This window comes from Microchirus variegatus (assembly GCF_963457635.1).
Source record: "Microchirus variegatus genome assembly, chromosome: 8".
Classification (NCBI taxonomy): Eukaryota; Metazoa; Chordata; class Actinopteri; order Pleuronectiformes; family Soleidae; genus Microchirus; species Microchirus variegatus.
This window is the reverse complement of record NC_139809.1, coordinates 15,112,973-15,120,143: the sequence shown is the minus strand read 5'-3', so window position 1 is coordinate 15,120,143 and position 7,171 is coordinate 15,112,973.

Genomic DNA, 7,171 nt, shown 5'->3' with positions numbered 1-7,171 from the left:
AGCAATGGCTTTAGATCCCAGCCAATATAGCAAAAAAAAACTGAACACGGGCAGGAATGAGGAGAGAACAAGAAACTTGCTGTCACACTGGTATGAGAGCTGCAGGTCCACAATAGTCTCAGCTGGTGCCTTCGGGATTCAGCATCACATCAGCGGGTAATCCTGGTCTGAAGCGAGGGTCTAGAAAAGGAAAGCCCGGATAGAGAGAGTGGGTTAGGAATGATCAGTGGCTGATAGCTACAGAGGATAAGTCAAGGAGTAATGTGTAACACTGCTGCGTCCAGGGACTGAGGGGGGGATCGTTTGTGTTGCCGCAGCAGGATTAGAGGGGTGGCCTTAGAACACAGAGTGACAAACATGGGGGGGAGAGAAAGAACGAGATGTTCAACACCAAGAACAGAATGGGAATGGACTAAAACTGAGGAAAAGAGATCAAGAAAAAAAGAGAGGGAAAGGGAGGCGGGGGAGACACTTCAGTGAGACTGCAGTGTTGCAGGCTCCACCTCCATTTTTCACTTCCTTTCAGTGAGAAACGGGACAAATCAGTTACGTCGCGATAAAAGGTCGGTCAATGTCATAAAGGGCTTCGGGACGACGGCAAAAGATGTACGGCCAAATCGGATTCCATTAAGGCGTAAATGTCGCCATCTGACCGTGTCTGCAACGGCACACACAATACTCCGAGTAGCACAGCTCTTGTTTGGACATGGATAGAGCTGAAACTATTCATCGATTATTGATCGATTACTAAATGAATCGTCCACTTTTTTTGATAATCGAATTTAAGCTTTTTTTTCATGATTAAAACAAGATTTTTGATTGTTTTAGCTTCTTAAATGTGGATATTTTCTTTGTTTCTTTGCTCCACAGAACAAAGAAATCATTAAAACTGAATCATTTTGGTTTGTGGACAAAACAAGACATTCGAGAACATCATCATTTCCAGGTTTGATCAAGGTTTCTTAACATTTTCTGAAATTTTATGGACCAAACGATTACAGAAATAATCGTTAGTTGCAGCTCTCGACATGGACATTTGCTTTGAAGAGAGATCGTGTGACAAGGAGTCGTACACCTATCACTCGAAGAATACACGGATACAAATGAGAGCAAATTGCCGATGAGAAATCGCTTGCTGCTGCTAAAATGGAAACATAGCCAGAGTGCAAAGTGTACGGTAAAAGGCTCAAGTTATAAACACGGACACTCAATTTAGCATGAGTGCAAACACAGTCACGTAAGTGCAAGCAGAAATGTGCATCAGCTCTCTGCAGACAGTAGAAAGTATGAATGTGCCCTAATGGCATGTGTGTGGAGGGTTTTCTGGGAAAAAGGCGTTGAAAAGTTTCAGTGAAACAGTGAAAAAGAACATTCAAGTTCACGACACCGAGAGTGAGTAATTAGCTGTTTAAGACGGTCGGCAATCCCCGCAACAGGCACTAAAACACTGTCTCCAAAGTGTTTTCTTGGCAATACGATTGCCCTGAAACTAACTGGCAGTCTGGCACTAATAGATGTAACAGTTGCCCAGAATAATTTGCAGTGTATTAAAATCTCAAATGGTTGTGTTTAATTTCACACTTGGTCCTGTTATCCAACGATTTGTATTTATACATCTGAGGCGTCGAGAGCAGCAGCTAAAAAAGAAAAACAAGGACAGTGGACAGTTCAATTAATAAGGTTTCATGTTTTGACAATATCTACAGTGAAACTGTTTAGCGTCCACAGGCTAGTAATTATGATTTTTATTTTGCTCTTTAATTGAATCACCCATTTTACTTGTAGAAAATAAGTCAGTATTCAGTTAAGAGTTTGATTCAAGCCTTGGTAATGACTTCCAGGGTCAATAATTTGTCTTTTGAAAAAAAATAAAATAAACGTATCATCTCCTCCTCAAATCATGAGAAAGCATCAGTAAATTAAGTCGAGCGAGAGAGAGAGAGAAAGACGTCTGCAGCACTAGCTGTTATTCTATAATAAATTCATTATATCGGATCAGAATCTGATCTTCCTGACCAACTGTTCACATTATACTCTAAGAACAGATCAGATCAGATCAGATCAGTGTGTCCATACTGACATCATCTAGTCTAGTCTTCCACATGGAAATCAATCTTTTAACGCCTCTCTCTGGATCTACGTCATATTTCTTGTTGTTGTTTGAGTCGTGCCGTGAGTTCAGATTGACCCTACAACCTCCACATTGCGTCTGCACAATTGTCGCTGGAACTGGGAAAAAAATTGAAAAATGATGGTAGGGGTTGGTAGAGGATGACGGCCACCAACGCTCTAGACAGAAACGATGGCAACTGCGCGGGCGTCCAAACAGGTGCAGCGGCGCGTGACGAGCTGAAGGGGCTGCCACAAATTGTTTTGTCACCTCCTGTTTCGCTAGCGTTGCAATGTGTTTTTCTATACTGCTGGCTATCAATCCACTGGACATACTGTATAGTCGTTTTGTTGAAATCAAGCTCTCACTCTATTTTAGCCACACTATGGCTTACTTACTTTTTTAAGCCTCCTACACTCTACATACATGGATCTAATAAACTTTGGTAGGATGTATGCAGACTGTGCAACGACTGAATCGCTAGCTAAAACGTATTTTAACTTGCTAGATAACGTGCTATCTGTGTGTAGCTAATTGCAAGACAAGTTTCCCTTTTGGGACACTAAAGTGAAAACATATACGTCAAGACCAAGTATTCACCCAGTGTTTCCAACTTAGCGACTTTGTCGGTGAATCAGGCAACTTTCCAACCCTTCCTAGTGACTTTTTTCGTCAAAAGCGTCCGGCGGAAAACAAATCTAGCGACTTCTTCTGGAGTTGTTGGCGACTTTTGTGGTGTTTGGACACTCTCACGTGAAAGCACGTATCACTCAGTTACTGTACTGTCATATCAGGCAAATGGACAATTATGCAAATTAGACGATGACTAAGGCTGAGCGATTTTTGAATAAACATCTAATTGCAATTATTTTGACAGGAATTGGGACTGCGATATGATTCATGATATCGATGGTGATTTTTCATACGAAAACACATTTAAAAGGATTCTTTTGTGAAGATCTGTAAGAAACAACCACGTTCTCTTCAGTCTGTAGAGTAAGGTGTGTATAGATCAAGACAATAATGGATCTAAAATCATATTTTGACACACATTTTGACTTTAACAAATATTGTGCCGCTGGCGATCTGAAAATTGCAGTAGCCCATATTGCGATTTTGATATAATTTCGATTAATTGTTCAGACCTAGCGATGGCCTCATTTAGCGACTTCTAGCGACTTTTAGGACAGCCTATAGCGACTTTCCTTATCAAGGAGTTGGCAACACTGCATTGACCTATATATGTGTCATTTCATGCTGTATTTCTGTTGGTTAGCATTACTGTTAGAATTTTTGTTCAAGGGTTTCTTTGGTCAAAATCACACAGTATGAAGTCGGCACAAAAAGGCTCCAATGGCTATCTTAGCTTAGCAGTTAGCTTAGATTCCTTGACGTCAAACAAAACTGTGAATGATTTATTTGGGGACATGTTGCTACGCTCTTTGTGTGTAGAGCGTTGTTAGCTAGTTACCTAGTTATTGATAACAATGGGTAAGACTTCCCAACTGTTACTCCCATTGTCGGCTGCTAGCCCCCTAGCTTTAAATGCTGATTGTGTAGCTTTCATAAAGTGAGTTTTTGTGTGAGAGGACTGATCTGTGTGCAACCATAGCTCCTGATCGTCCATACTGCCTCTGCAGTATAGGAATGGCGCGGTGGCAGATGATGAAAGAGTCAGGCCCCGGTGGAAACAGCTGGTTTTATCCTTTGAGAGCATGGCGTGTTGTGTCCAGCCTCCAACAATAAAGCTGACTAACAATTGGGCGGCTGCCCTGCACTTTTCCTCTGCCAGCTTGTGCTGCAAATGACAGATTTAAGCCAGAACATCCACCGGCAACACCGGGAATTAATGTATGTGTGTGTGTGTGTGTGTGTGTGTGTTAGTCGTAAAACTAATTTCAGTTACACAAACGGTGCCCTATAAGACAGATATTATCAACATTCCTCATTGTATTATTGTAACCACGGCTGTGTTAAATGTTCGACCGGACGGCACCGGCCGCTTGAAGCGCTGGACCGCACCAACATGCCTCGCTAATTTAGATCCAGAGGGATACTGGAGGAACTAATATATCACTTCTGTCACAACGCTGGTGTTTCATTTCCACCTCGCAGCGGGAGCGGGCGCGAGAATGATAAACTATTTAATAATCGATCCGTGTTCCCCCCCGTGGATGTGGCCCGGCTTTTCCAAGTGGAAAGTTAATTGAAGGAGGTGTTTTCCAGAAGCACACTGATGTTATCAGCCTCGCAGCGTGTCTCGGCTCGCTCGCCACTGGACGCAAATGACAGAGAGCCGAGGGTGGGAGCGATGGAGGGAGGATATCACAGGAAGTGTAAAGTCCAACTCGCCTGCTGTGATCTCTTATTATCTGCAGGTATTGGGATTTTTGGTGAGATGGATTTAAAATTAAACCCATGCAGGGGATGCTTTTTTTTTTTTTGACATTTTCAGTGATGGGTCAGTCCGCCCTGTTCTCAGCACTCACTCAGTGAGCTTATAATATATTCATGGGCATGTCAACACAGTGACTGCATTCGCCAAGAGCTATTGGAGAGACCATGTCTCATATGGATCCGGTCGCTCTATTGCACACACTCTCTCTCCAACTTACAAAAAGGCACACACTCAAGATGTGCAATAATCGATCATGAACATGTTTAATTAAGACCGAATTGTGTTCATTTATTAGCTTTTGTGGACATTTTGGATGATAATACTATTACTTGTATTTATATAGCACAAGTTTTGACAGACAGAGCAAAGCAAAAAATGACACAAATACTAACAACACAAAAAGATATCAGACAAAAATTTAAATTGTAAGATATTTATGTCCTTGAATTTGCACATTTGTGCTTAAACTGATCCAATACTTCCATATAAGTCAATTTTAACACACTGCGCTGTGTTTAATCCAAACAGTGAGAGAACTTCACATCGCACAGGACAATCAGAACCCCCGCAGAGACACAGAGTAGAACTTAAGAGCTGCTGCTTACCATCCTGATCCACGCACGCATCCTCCCCTCACCAGCTCGCGCTGTGAAATCCCTGTGTTGCCTCGCAGTCCCCCCTCTTCTAATCATTCAACACCAAATCAGGCTGTCGATACGCCACTGCATGTTAATTATCACAACAACAACAACAGCGAGGAGCAGGTAGTAGCCTCTCCGGGATCCGCATCATCATCATCCAAAGCCGGTGCAAGGCGCGCAGAGTCTGAACATGTCAGACATGGAGGCGAAGTGAGAGGTTTGGTGCGTTAAAAGTGTCCCGTTACAGCTCGGTTTGGTTTGTGTTGCTGCTACTGCAGGAGGAGGAGGAGGAGGAGGAGGAGCAGAGGAGGTGGGAGTCAGCGCAGCGCTGTGGAATAGAGGAGACTCCACCGGGTATCCAAGTTCAAGTGTGCGTAAAAGGTGACGACAGGCGCAGCAGCGCGAGCATGGACGCCCGGGATCATTTTAACTCAACCGCGGAGGTCGAGTGACTGTTAAGTGTCGGATCGAAGTCTTTCTTTTGGGGCTTTTCGGCAGTATTACATTCAAGGACACTGGAGGAGGAGACGCTCTCATTTATTCATGCTTCTCATCGCTTTGCGCGCAACAGGGGGCGTGGTTCCCTCCCAAATTACCTTCACTCAGAAATCTGCAGTGAAGAAAGAGGAGTGTGAGTCAAAGCCCTCCTTTATCATGTTTCATCTAAATGTCACAGCAGTGTTGAATCAGTGTTTTTCACTGTGCTGTCTCAGTTATATCATAACCTTTTATATTTTACACAGCAGGGATCAAGTTAACTATTAGTGGCACATGTTTATAACTTACTTATATGCACATTAATGCATATCAAGTCAACGTTATTTCACATTTAAAAACAACCAGGGTTGACCTAAGTAAAAAGGTACAACAATAAGACATAAAACAAACAAATACACTGTACAATGCAACACAATGGTAAAATAGATATTATGCAAAAGTTACCACTCTTTTACCACAATTTTCAGGCATTATTGCACAATTATTTGAGAAATTCTGCTATAAGAAACAAAATAATAAAAATGCAAAATTAGTAAAAGAAACATATCCTATGGATGCACAATATTATAAGATATTATGATATCAATACAATATGAATATGGCCGATAATGGCTTTTACGCTAAGATCCCCTGATATCTTATGACTAAAATTCCCAGCACCACCTTGACTCCTATGCTTTTTTATGTTTATTTATTTGGCACAATGAAGAAAACATGACATATGCATGACAATACATGACAACTATGCAAAATATGATGATAATTTCACCTCAGAAGAGACTAAAGGCATGGAAAAACATTGGTATGAGTAAGTGGCCCAAGATTCTTGGCAAAAAAAAGTCCAATATCGTGCATCCAATTTCTTGATGTGTGAAAATGAAGATAGGAAGTGGCCGGTGGAAGTGAAAAGTACCACAGATCTATCTGTGCACGTATCAGTCGAGACTTTAAGCCTTTTACAACTTTTAAATGTGTTCTTTCTTAAATCATACACCATATTTTTGTGATTGATATTTGCACCTATAATCCCATGTGTGGGTTGAACAATTCCTCTGGCATGGTGCACAACAAGATCTCTGAACTATCAAGGGTGATACATTGTACATAAGTGACACTGAGCAGCTGGCCAAACTTCTGCCTGTGTGTAATAAGTAAATAGATCTCATCTGTTCCCAATCAACGCACACATCAGCAGCAGCAGCAGCAGCAGCAGCAGCAGATCAACCTGTGCCAAAGTGGCACCAAATCTGCACACAGAGTGAAAGTTCAGACGAGAGAAAAGAAATATATGAATGTGCTTTTAAAGATGTGTCTGCATTACTGACCTCACCCACTTTGCCCTTGAAAGGTATCTCATTAGGCTGTGCATGTGCCTGAGGGAGCTGCTCAAACAAGCAAACACTTTATCCAGACCTTATGGCTGCTGAAGGAGGAGACAACACATTAGAGGCTAGAGATGGAAACTGTGGAAGTAGAGGAGGGGGGGTCTGTGAGTGTGTGTGTGTGTGTGTGTGTGTGTGTGTG